This window comes from Staurois parvus, unplaced genomic scaffold (assembly GCF_062004578.1).
Source record: "Staurois parvus isolate SC_StPar_1 unplaced genomic scaffold, SC_StPar_1.0 ptg000822l, whole genome shotgun sequence".
Taxonomy (NCBI): domain Eukaryota; kingdom Metazoa; phylum Chordata; class Amphibia; order Anura; family Ranidae; genus Staurois; species Staurois parvus.
The window spans coordinates 473,427-485,695 of record NW_028318618.1 but is presented as its reverse complement, the minus strand read 5'-3'; the positions used below and the strand labels follow the sequence as shown (position 1 = coordinate 485,695).

Sequence of the window (12,269 nt, the reverse complement as noted above, 5' to 3'; positions counted from 1 at the left end):
TTGCTTTTAGTAGTGATAAGCTTTTGTTTTTCCTACAAAATTGCTTGGTAAATGTCATGGTCCTCTAATATTGAAGTTAATGCTCAGCCTCCTATAAACGTCTGTTCTAAATGCTGAAGCCCCTAAAAAAGCAAAAGTCAAAAACAAAGTACAAGAATAGATTGCAACAAACACAACATTCACATTCTTTCAAAAATGTGGACTTGTTTACAAAATTAAAACATGAAACCAAGAATTGGATGGGCAGTGGGAGTGCTGAAGTGAGGGTTTATGGACATGCAGGAAGCTATTGTCTTTTCCTATAGCAGGTATGGAAAGGTGTAGCATGGGAAGGGATGTTGGAGCTGTAAAAAAAGGAACATGAAGGTGGGGCGTAGAAAGGGATGTTGGGCTGCTTAAGGGGGCTGGGCTCAGGAATGTGAAGGTGGGGCATAGGAAAGGATGTTGGGCTGCCTAGAGGCTGGAGCTTTAGGTTGGAGTTGGAAAGACAGATGTGAAGGAATGTTGGACTGGATAGAAGTGGTGGGGTGAACTTGGGAAGTAGAAGCAGAGGACTGTTAGGAAACAGAGGAGAGATGGACAAGCAAAATTTTGAAGGAGGTGGCCTTTTCAAGAAGATAGAGAGGGGTCTCCGCTAAATTTTCTAAACTGTGAAACAAAAACAAGTATTTGCTGTGAGAGTTTTGGATTTTATCTCAGCCTCTTATTGCAGATATAAAGCAACATGAAGATGTTGGTCTTACCAAGAGGGGTAAGAAATGTAAACCGAGATATCAGAAGCACAAGATCACAATCCAGTACACTAAACAGGACAGTCACTGATAGCTCACTAAACAGACTGGCAACTTTATCTGTTGGGCTTTTATGGCAGATTAGGTGCTCATTCGCTAATGGCACCACATGCAAATATTTATTGAGCCATAATGGCAGAAGCAGACTTCCAGTTTTATGAGAAGGATTATGAGCAGGTCATTAATACCATTCACCTTGTGCCACAATATATCCACTTTTCATAATATGCTGTAGAGTAGAGGACAGTAAAGGTGGATTTCTACTGGGGTGCTCACTTCCCAAATATTGTTGGTTCAATTGATTGCATCCATATTGCAATCTGGCCCCCTAGGCACAAGGAAGTGAGCTTCAGGAAGCACAAAAAGTACCACTCACTCAATGTTCAATTAGTGTGCGACGCCAGTCAGCACATAAAAGAGCAAAAACCAGGTTTCCCAGAATCATGTTACCACACCTCCATCCTTCACCACAGTGGGCTCTTTCAGAAGTTTGAGAATGATCAAATGCCCTCTGGGTGGCTTATGGGAAAAAAGTATTACATTGGGTTTGTGTGTTAAATGAGGTAAAGCCATATGGACCACACAACATACCACAACAAATACAATAATAGGAATTACAAAATCTGTCAGTGATGCTATGAGGTCTTCCTGAGAACATAAAGATGACATTGAGCAGGAAAAATGCATTGAAAATATTTGATTTAAAAAAAAAAAAAAAAAAGTGCCTGAAAAAGGATGAGACTATTGAGATTTGGATATTAATACATCATTCATGGTTATTGTGGTTCATTCTGGGACCGTTTTATGAAGAATGTTTTATGGAAGTGTTACGGATATCCTTCTGATGGCCTTCACCATGGCCTCTGCCGTCTTGTATTTGATACAAAAAAGGTAAGGCAACCATTTTCTATATTTTAAAATTATAGATCTGATTAAAAATTACACATCTTAGCCGGCTGAGCTGTGTTCATTCTCCTGACTTTATATAATGAATCTGGAAAGTCGGCATAGCTGGTTGGCAGAGTATTTCTTGTAGTTCATCCTTCTGGTATGTTTAGTCTTTTCATGGAAGTATCACCAAGATGGTTCTGGCAGCAGATATGCCTTTCCATCAATACTGGCAAATGCTTAAAAAGGAGACGGTCACCTTTGGGAACATGTTTCATGTTCAACCCGTTTTTAATATAGCACAAGTAGCATGTTCCAGCCATCGCAAGCCCCTCGGCCCCTAGTACAAGGAAATTTCTCCCCGTACTGTCAAATTTGAAAACAGAGCAGCTATGTGGGGCTCCAGCCACAAATTCACATCATTCACAGTTTTCCATGAAGACTTGCATGGCATCAGTGATCTACTGATAGCCGGGGCAATGCTTCCCAGGTTCCTGTAGACAAAATAAAAGCAGATTTTACCTGCAAAAGAATTAGCTTTAGTTTTGTCCAAAAGGTGAACTTATCCTTTAAAAATAAATTTTCTTACACAAAGACTATTGATCAAAATGAGTCTTCATCACCAGCTACTGAGAGCCCCCCCCCCCCCACCACAAATGAACTGGTAACTATTGGATATATCCCGGCACTTATTTGTGTATTGCTATGTGTCTTCGCTTTTCCATTTGTTGATAATTTTCTTGTTTATAGATTGCAGGTTTTTCATACTTGGGTTCCATGTACACTACAGCTGATAAATGTAAACGTTTAGGAGCTTTTCTGCATTTTTTCAGCAGCCCCTGAACTCCCCCTAATGTTTTCCTATGTGTCCGTGTACACATAGTCATTTACAGGCAGTTGAGTTTACAGTAGTTTTTTTTTAATGCACTAAACTTGCATTCAGGAGTAGCTTTATCAGCGTTTCAAACGCCAAATGAGTGTAAATGCGGCCAACAGTGTTTATAAGCATTTGGAAAATTCTCAACTCTTCCATTTCCAGATTCTGTCCAGAGCCTTTTTTCATCATGAAATATGCACGCAAAGTGTTTTCCCGCTACTCAAATGGACCTGGTAAACCAAACTTTGAGGTTCCGCAGGAAAGAAAAAATGGTAGACATTGCTGCAATAATTTCTGCACAGAAATGAACTGGAACACATCTAAAACACAAAATAAAAAAAAAAAAAATAAAAAAAAAAAAAAAAAAAAGGACAGCCCATGTTAAAATATTGCTCTCTCGAAATGTCTAAAATAGTTATTTTTACAGTTTCAGTGCATTCTGGGCATTTTGGAAGGTCTCCTGAGGTTATCTTTAAAAAACACTTAACACAAATGTTCATAAACGCGGTATGCAAACGCAGCTAAAACTAGTTTTTTTAACCTACGTTTTCCAGCAGTTTCCATCGTTCAGAAGTGTCCCGTGTACATGGAGCCTTAGATTATTATAACTGAGCTCCATACATTTCTGTGGTGTTCAAAGTCTATAGTGTCCAAACCTTATTCCCGAGTCATGTACATGTAGATGTGAAGATCTAGTGAGCATTTCAGATTTCTAGCTATATAACTGAGGGTAACGGAATTCATATTTGATAAAAGGTCTATAGTTTCTCTTTAGAGATTTTTCTGCCCAATGTAATGTTTGTTTTTTTTTCCTTCTCTCCAGGACACTATGGCCTCCATGGCTCATGATGTGGAACATCCTCTGGATAGAATGGTCTCATATTCCCAAGCACTACAGCAGTACATACTCCTTGTGAAGGAACTAGGAAAGAAGGTGGATTTGGAAAAAGTATGACAGGAAAAAAAAAAAAAAAAAAAAAGTCTGAATTAATCTAACCACCATATCGATATCCTCCACAAATATTTATGTATGTTCAGAGAAATGTGATCTGCAAGACAGACTTTTTTCAAGAGGTCACAAACTGTAGACTCACTCTAAAAAAGGAACTGTAGAGTAGAATCCCCATTCAGTACTCTTAGTGAAGAGAAACAATATGATCCAATGACAGTTAATACATTCTATCAATAGAAAACACTTCAAACCTTTGTTCCAGTCCATTTCAGCATCTGGAGCATGAGGCTTACAGGCATTTTAGGTCCCTGTCAGGATGGCCATGCAGGGACAAGACGGCTCCTCTGGGTGGACTTGTGCATCTTCACAGGATAATCCACATTCCTTCTTGTAGAAGTAGATCAGGCAAGTGCTGATACTTGTGTGCCGCAGCGTGCTCATGTGCACCCCTGGCAGATTGTGGCACCAAATGGGCTATTTAAACTGAGTCAGTACTCATGTTCAGTGCTACTTTATCTTCATCGTCCTGTATCCCAATTCCAGTTGCTAACCCGGCTTGTCCTGACTGTCCACTGACCTCGGCTCCTGTCTGCTCCATTGGCCTTTACTTCACTGATCAGTTCCAGATCTGGCTTGTATCTTGATCACACGTCTGCCTTTTCCCCTAAACCCGATCTGGCCTGTCCGTCTCTTCTACTTTGTGTGCTCTGTTGCTGATACCCAATTACCACCCTTCTGTTCCAGTCAATCTACAGGCTGCTGCCAGCAACTGCTGTTGCCATTACCAGTCTGTTTCAGTCTGCTGCCTAGCTTCCTTCCTTACAGAAGGCTCCAGCATGGACACCTGCTCTGCTGCTAGCAAGACTTGCAAACACTTGTGCCACTCTGTACTCCTGAGCCTTCTCTTTACACTTCCAGAGGCCCCAAGTCAGACGTGTATGAGTGGCTTTCCTCCTATCAGGCTCTGCTACCAGGTACATGATGACACCATAATAATCTTACAGATGGAAACTAGCACTCTACCTGATCAATAATAGGGACTCTAAAAACACATTGGCCTTTGGCTGAATCTTTTTACCTCCAAGTGCAATGCCAAGCTGCAGTTCTAAAGCTTGCCAAATCCTCTCTTGTATTAGGAGATGTATAGACTCCAGAGTGTGAGGTATCATTCCCCCCCCCAGTACAAATTAGTAAGACCTCATCTGGAATAAGCAGTAAAGTTTTGGGCACCAATTCACAAAAAAGAACATTGGGGAACTGGAGAAAGTACAGAGAAGGGCAACCAAACTGATAAGAGGCATGGAGGAGGTCAGCTATGAGGAATGATTAGCGAAACTTCATTTATTATCTCGAGAACAGGAGATTAAGGGGGATGCGATCTCCATGTATAACACATAAGGGGGGGGGGGAATATGCGATCTCCATGTATAACACATAAGGGGGGGGGGGGGAATATGCGATCTCCATGTATAACACATAAGGGGGGGGGGGGAATATGCGATCTCCATGTATAACACATAAGGGGGGGGGGGGGATATGCGATCTCCATGTATAACACATAAGGGGGGGAAATGCGATCTCCATGTATAACACATAAGGGGGGGGGGAATGCGATCTCCATGTATAATACATAAGGGGGGGGATATGATCTCCATGTATAATACATAAGGGGGGGGGATATGATCTCCATGTATAACACATAAGGGGGGGATATGCGATCTCCATGTACAGCACATAAGGGGGGGATATGCGATCTCCATGTACAGCACATAAGGGGGGGAAATGCAATCTCCATGTACAGCACATAAGGGGGGGAAATGCGATCTCCATGTACAATACATAAGGGGGGGGGGATATGATCTCCATGTACAATACATAAGGGGGGGGGGGGATATGATCTCCATGTACAATACATAAGGGGGGGGGGGGGGGATATGATCTCCATGTACAATACATAAGGGGGATATGATCTCCATCTATAATACATAAGGGAGGGGGATATGATCTCCATGTATAATACATAAGGGGGGGGGGATATGATCTCCATGTATAATACATAAGGGGGGGGGGATATGATCTCCATGTATAATACATAAGGGGGGGGGGATATGATCTCCATGTATAATACATAAGGGGAGATATGATCTCCATGTATAATACATAAGGGGGGGGGATATGATCTCCATGTATAATACATAGGGGGGGGGGGGATATGATCTCCATGTATAATACATAGGGAGGGGGATATGATCTCCATGTATAATACATAAGGGGGGGGGATATGATCTCCATGTATAATACATAAGGGGGGGGGGATATGATCTCCATGTATAATACATAAGGGGGGGGGATATGATCTCCATGTATAATACATAAGGGGGGGGATATGATCTCCATGTATAATACATAAAGGGGGGGATATGATCTCCATGTATAATACATAAGGGGGGGGATATGATCTCCATGTATAATACATAAGGGGGGGGGATATGATCTCCATGTATAATACATAAGGGGGGGGATATGATCTCCATGTATAATACATAAGGGGGGGGATATGATCTCCATGTATAATACATAAGGGGGGGATATGATCTCCATGTATAATACATAAGGGGGGGGATATGGTCTCCATGTATAATACATAAGGGGGGGGATATGGTCTCCATGTATAATACATAAGGGGGGGATATGATCTCCATGTATAATACATAAGGGGGGGATATGATCTCCATGTACAATCCATAAGGGGGGATATGATCTCCATGTACAATCCATAAGGGGGGGATATGATCTCCATGCATAATCCATAAGGGGGGGGATATGATCTCCATGCATAATCCATAAGGGGGGGGATATGATCTCCATGCACAATACATAAGGGGAGATATGATCTCCATGTATAATACATAAGGGGGAGGGGGGGATATGATCTCCATGTACAATCCATAAGGGGGGGGATATGATCTCCATGTATAATCCATAAGGGGGGGGATATGATCTCCATGTATAATCCATAAGGGGGGGGTATGATCTCCATGTACAATCCATAAGGGGGGGGATATGATCTCCATGTACAATCCATAAGGGGGGGGATATGATCTCCATGTACAATACATAATTAAGGGGGGGATATGATCTCCATGTACAATACATAATTAAGGGGTGGATATGATCTCCATGTACAATACATAAGGGGGGGGGGATATGATCTCCATGTACAATACATAAGGGGGGGGGGGGATATGATCTCCATGTACAATACATAAGGGGGGGGATATGATCTCCATGTACAATACATAAGGGGGGGGATATGATCTCCATGTACAATACATAAGGGGGGGGGATATGATCTCCATGTACAATACATAAGGGGGGGGATATGATCTCCATGTACAATACATAAGGGGGGGGATATGATCTCCATGTACAATACATAAGGGGGGGGGATAGGATCTCCATGTATAATGCATAAGGGGGGATAGGATCTCCATGTATAATGCATAAGGGGGGGGGGATAGGATCTCCATGTATAATGCATAAGGGGGGGGGATAGGATCTCCATGTATAATGCATAAGGGGGGGGGGATATGATCTCCATCTATAATGCATAAGGGGGGGGGGATATGATCTCCATCTATAATGCATAAGGGGGGGGGGGGATATGATCTCCATCTATAATGCATAAGGGGGGGGGGGGATATGATCTCCATCTATAATGCATAAGGGGGGGATATGATCTCCATCTATAATGCATAAGGGGGGGGATATGATCTCCATCTATAATGCATAAGGGGGGGGATATGATCTCCATCTATAATGCATAAGGGGGGGGGGGGGATATGATCTCCATCTATAATACATAAGGGGGGGGATATGATCACCATGTATAATACATAAGGGGGGGGGGATATTATCTCCATGTATAATACATAAGGGGGGGGGATATGATCTCCATGTATAATACATAAGGGGGATATGATCTCCATGTATAATACATAAGGGGGGGGGGATATGATCTCCATGTATAATACATAAGGGGGATATGATCTCGATGTATAATACATAAGGGGGGATATGATCTCCATGTATAATACATAAGGGGGGGGGATATGGTCTCCATGTATAATACATATAATATGATCTCCATGTATAATACATAAGGGGGGATATGATCTCCATGTACAATCCATAAGGGGGGGATATGATCTCCATGTACAATCCATAAGGGGGGATATGATCTCCATGTACAATCCATAAGGGGGGGATATGATCTCCATGTATAATACATAAGGGGGGGATATGATCTCCATGTATAATACATAAGGGGGGGATATGATCTCCATGTATAATCCATAAGGGGGGATATGATCTCCATGTATAATCCATAAGGGGGGGGTATGATCTCCATGTATAATCCATAAGGGGGGGTATGATCTCCATGTATAATCCATAAGGGGGGGGTATGATCTCCATGTATAATCCATAAGGGGGGGGTATGATCTCCATGTATAATCCATAAGGGGGGGTATGATCTCCATGTATAATCCATAAGGGGGGGTATGATTTCCATACTTCTTACCTAAACGTACAGCTTGCCATCAGAATGAAGGTGGTTCTGCTCATCGCCTTGTGCTGCATCAAGTTTTATCTTTGCCAGCATCTCCTACGGAAAGTCCCATCATATGCGCTAATGATGACTGTGACCTCACAGATCCCGGTACCAATAATGACGTCATAGAAGAACATGGTTCTGGAGATGACAGGACTGATTGGAAAGGAACAAGGAGAGGTTTCTGGAGAAGAGGAGAGAACACGAGACTGATTGTAAATAAGCGCCACGAGCCAAGCCCTCCTATTCCTTCTGTACTGAAATGTATTGTCTTATAATACAAAAGGGGGGGGGATACGATCTCCATGTACAATACATAAGGGGGGAGGGATACGATCTCCATGTACAATACATAAGGGGGGAGGGATACGATCTCCATGTACAATACATAAGGGGGGGGGGATACGATCTCCATGTATACTACATAAGGGGGGGGGGGATACGATCTCTATGTATACTACATAAGGGGGGGGGGATACGATCTCCATGTATACTACATAAGGGGGGGGGGATACGATCTCCATGTATACTACATAAGGGGGGGGGGATACGATCTCCATGTATACTACATAAGGGGGGGGGGATACGATCTCCATGTATACTACATAAGGGGGGGGGATACGATCTCCATGTATACTACATAAGGGGGGGGATACGATCTCCATGTATACTACATAAGGGGGGGGGATACGATCTCCATGTATAATACATAAGGGGGGGGATACGATCTCCATGTATAATACATAAGGGGGGGGATACGATCTCCATGTATAATACATAAGGGGGGATATGATCTCCATACTTCTTCCCTAAACTTCCAGCTTGCCATCAGAATGAAGGTCGTTCTGCTCATCACCTTGTGCTGCATCAAGTTTTATCTTTGCCAGCATCTCCTACAGAAAGTCCCATCATATGCGCTAATGATGACTGTGACCTCACAGATCCCGGTACCAATAATGACGTCATAGAAGAACATGGTTCTGGAGAGGACAGGACTGATTGGAAAGGAACAAGGAGAGGTTTCTGGTGAACAGGAGAGAACACAGGACTGATTGTAAATAAGTTCCATGAGTCGGGCCCTCCTATTCCTTCTGTACTGAAATGTATTGTCTTATAATACATAAGGGGGGGATACGATCTCCATGTATAATACATAAGGGGGGGATACGATCTCCATGTATAATACATAAGGGGGGGATACGATCTCCATGTATAATACATAAGGGGGGATACGATCTCCATGTATAATACATAAGGGGGGATACGATCTCCATGTATAATCCATAAGGGGGGATACGATCTCCATGTATAATCCATAAGGGGGGGATACGATCTCCATGTATAATCCATAAGGGGGGGATACGATCTCCATGTATAATCCATAAGGGGGGATACAATCTCCATGTATAATCCTTAAGGGGGGGATACGATCTTCATGTATAATACATAAGGGGGGGATATGATCTCCATGTATAATACATAAGGGGGGATATGATCACCATGTATAATACATAAGGGGGGATATGATCTCCATGTATAATACATAAGGGGGGATATGATCTCCATGTATAATACATAAGGGGGGATATGATCTCCATGTATAATACATAAGGGGGGGATATGATCTCCATGTATAATACATCAGGGGAGGATATGATCTCCATGTATAATACATCAGGGGAGGATATGATCTCCATGTATAATACATCAGGGGGGGATATGATCTCCATGTATAATACATAGGGGGGGATATGATCTCCATGTATAATACATAAGGGGGGATATGATCTCCATGTATAATACATAAGGGGGGATATGATCTCCATGTATAATACATAAGGGGGGATATGATCTCCATGTGTAATACATAAGGGGGGGGGGGATATGATCTCCATGTATAATACATAAGGGGGGATATGATCTCCATGTATAATACATCAGTGGTCCATATAGTGATCTCGGTGTAGAGTTATTCACCCTGAGGTCATCACAGAATATGGGGGCGCTATTTTCATGTATTTTCCTCCAGACATTAATCTACAAAAAACACGGAAAGGTTTCTTCACAGTGAGCTGTGAAAATGTGGAATAGACTCCCTCAAAAAGTTAGTTCTGGCCAGTTCAGTGGATTGCTTAAATGAAAAAAAAAAAAATAAAATAAAGTCCTGGATTGTTTCTTGGACACACAATATAACCTTTTATAGGTAAAGTTTATCCAGGGAATATCCGATTGGCTCTCGGGGGATCAGGAAGGAATTTTTTTCCATGCAGGAGCAAATTGGATTGTGCTTTGCTGGGTTTTTTGCCTTCCTCTGGATCAACTGTGGGTGTAGGATATAATTTTTTTTTAAATTGTGTAACTGGGATGGACTTTGTCTTGTTTCAGCCAAACTATGTAACTTGCATCTTTAGAAAAAAAAAATGTATGATTTCCACTGCCTGGGCAAAGTGGAGAGGATCAGGAGTCCTTCATTCCATCCCGGTTATCAGTTCAAGTGCTGCCTTCTGGTAGACGTTCTAGGAATATCAAGGCCACGAGGAGATACAGGGATGGCATTTTTCCCCACAGACAATAAAGGCAGTGAATGGGATTTTAACTATTTAGCCTATAGTTGGGGACAATTGGATATTGCCATTATAAAATCAGATGTTTAGTTATTATTCAAGTATTCATGAATGTGAGTCAAGTATTGATTTTAAAATGTGTGGGAGTTAATTCTCTGTAATTGGACTTTATTCACAATGACAATAAATCTCATCTAATCTACCTGGAAAATCTTCAGGAGGCCAGACAGTGAGAGGAGCGATACATTTTAGTATGGAGCCAAAACCAATAAAAAAGGGAGCAGTAATCTGATGTGAGAGGGGAAAAATGTTCCCAACACAGGCAAGAGTGTGGCCATTTTGTTGTAGCTCAAAAGTAGCAATGGAGTCTCTCGTGGAGATGTGTGCGCCCAGTGCAGAGGAGGTATTAATGTTGGTTATAGTCCTGGAACATGAATGCTTTAAAATGTTAGAAGTGCTGGAGCTACTTATCTCTATGCTAGTCTCAGGTCAGGGAAGGGGGGGGGGGGGGTTTGAAGCATAAATTGTATGGAAAAAAAAAAAAAAAAAAAAAAAAAAAAAAAAAAAAAGAAGGTTAGTGTCCCCCCCCAATGTTTGGTCATAGTCCAAATGTCTTCAGATCTGGTTCTCATAACCAACATCACCAGTTACAGGATCCGGCTGTCTCAAGAATGATTACCTGAATTATCTAGATTGTAACCTGGGATCTGCACAGAATAAAGTCCTGAAAACTTTAAAAGATAACAGAAGGTCACTGATTATCCCGATTGTACAGAGAGGAGACAATAAAAGCTGATTTTGGATCAGGAATGTTACTGGTCCATGACCCAGGACTGACATTAACAGGTCTGTACCTACCCTTATCTTTCATTTTAATATTAGGGTTCTATTTGTGTTACCAAAAATGTCTTAGAAAATATATATATTTCTGGATGTGCACACAAGATTTTCGAATGCTATGCTATTTGTAGATTTTTTTAGGTTAATAACTGGAGCAGAAATTAAAGGTTTAAAAAAACAAAAAAAGCTGTGGAGAAGGAGAAAGTCAGCAAGCTTCCAAAACTGACATCTTGGCTGAAATCAGATTCCATGTCACAACCATTAGTACCGATTCCTCAAATTCATAATCTCTCACATCTACTCCTTCACCCATTCCTCCAGTTCCAGCAGAAAAAAAAAAAAAAAAAAAACTTCCTGATGACGACATTCCACAAGAGGAATCAGCTGAATCTATGATGCTAAGGAGTGTGACTGATCTGATCTAAGGCCTCTGACCGCACACAGAGGAGGAAGTTTTGCTCAAAATTTAAACCAGCATGGAGTAAAAAGGGGAAAAAGAAAAAAAAGTTTTCAATGTCTAATATAATAAAGGTAAATGCAATTTATACATGATATTGTAATCGTTTCAGTGCTATTTACTTGGTGGCCTTTTTAAATTTTCCCACAGAATATCAAAGGTTACTTGTTAAAAAAGAAGGATTATACAAGTCCAGAAAACTCGGAGGTCCTCTATGTATTATGTCAAGGTGGTGATTTTCCTCTCCTTTCTCTGCATTTACTGTATCTCATCCTACACCTACAGGGA

General features: G+C 41.6%; 1 pseudogene; it reads right to left on the bottom strand.

Moving 5' to 3' along the window:
• The window catches only part of LOC149443936 (legumain-like), a 348,726-nt pseudogene that overhangs the window by 176,024 nt on the left and 160,433 nt on the right, over window positions 1–12,269 (bottom strand).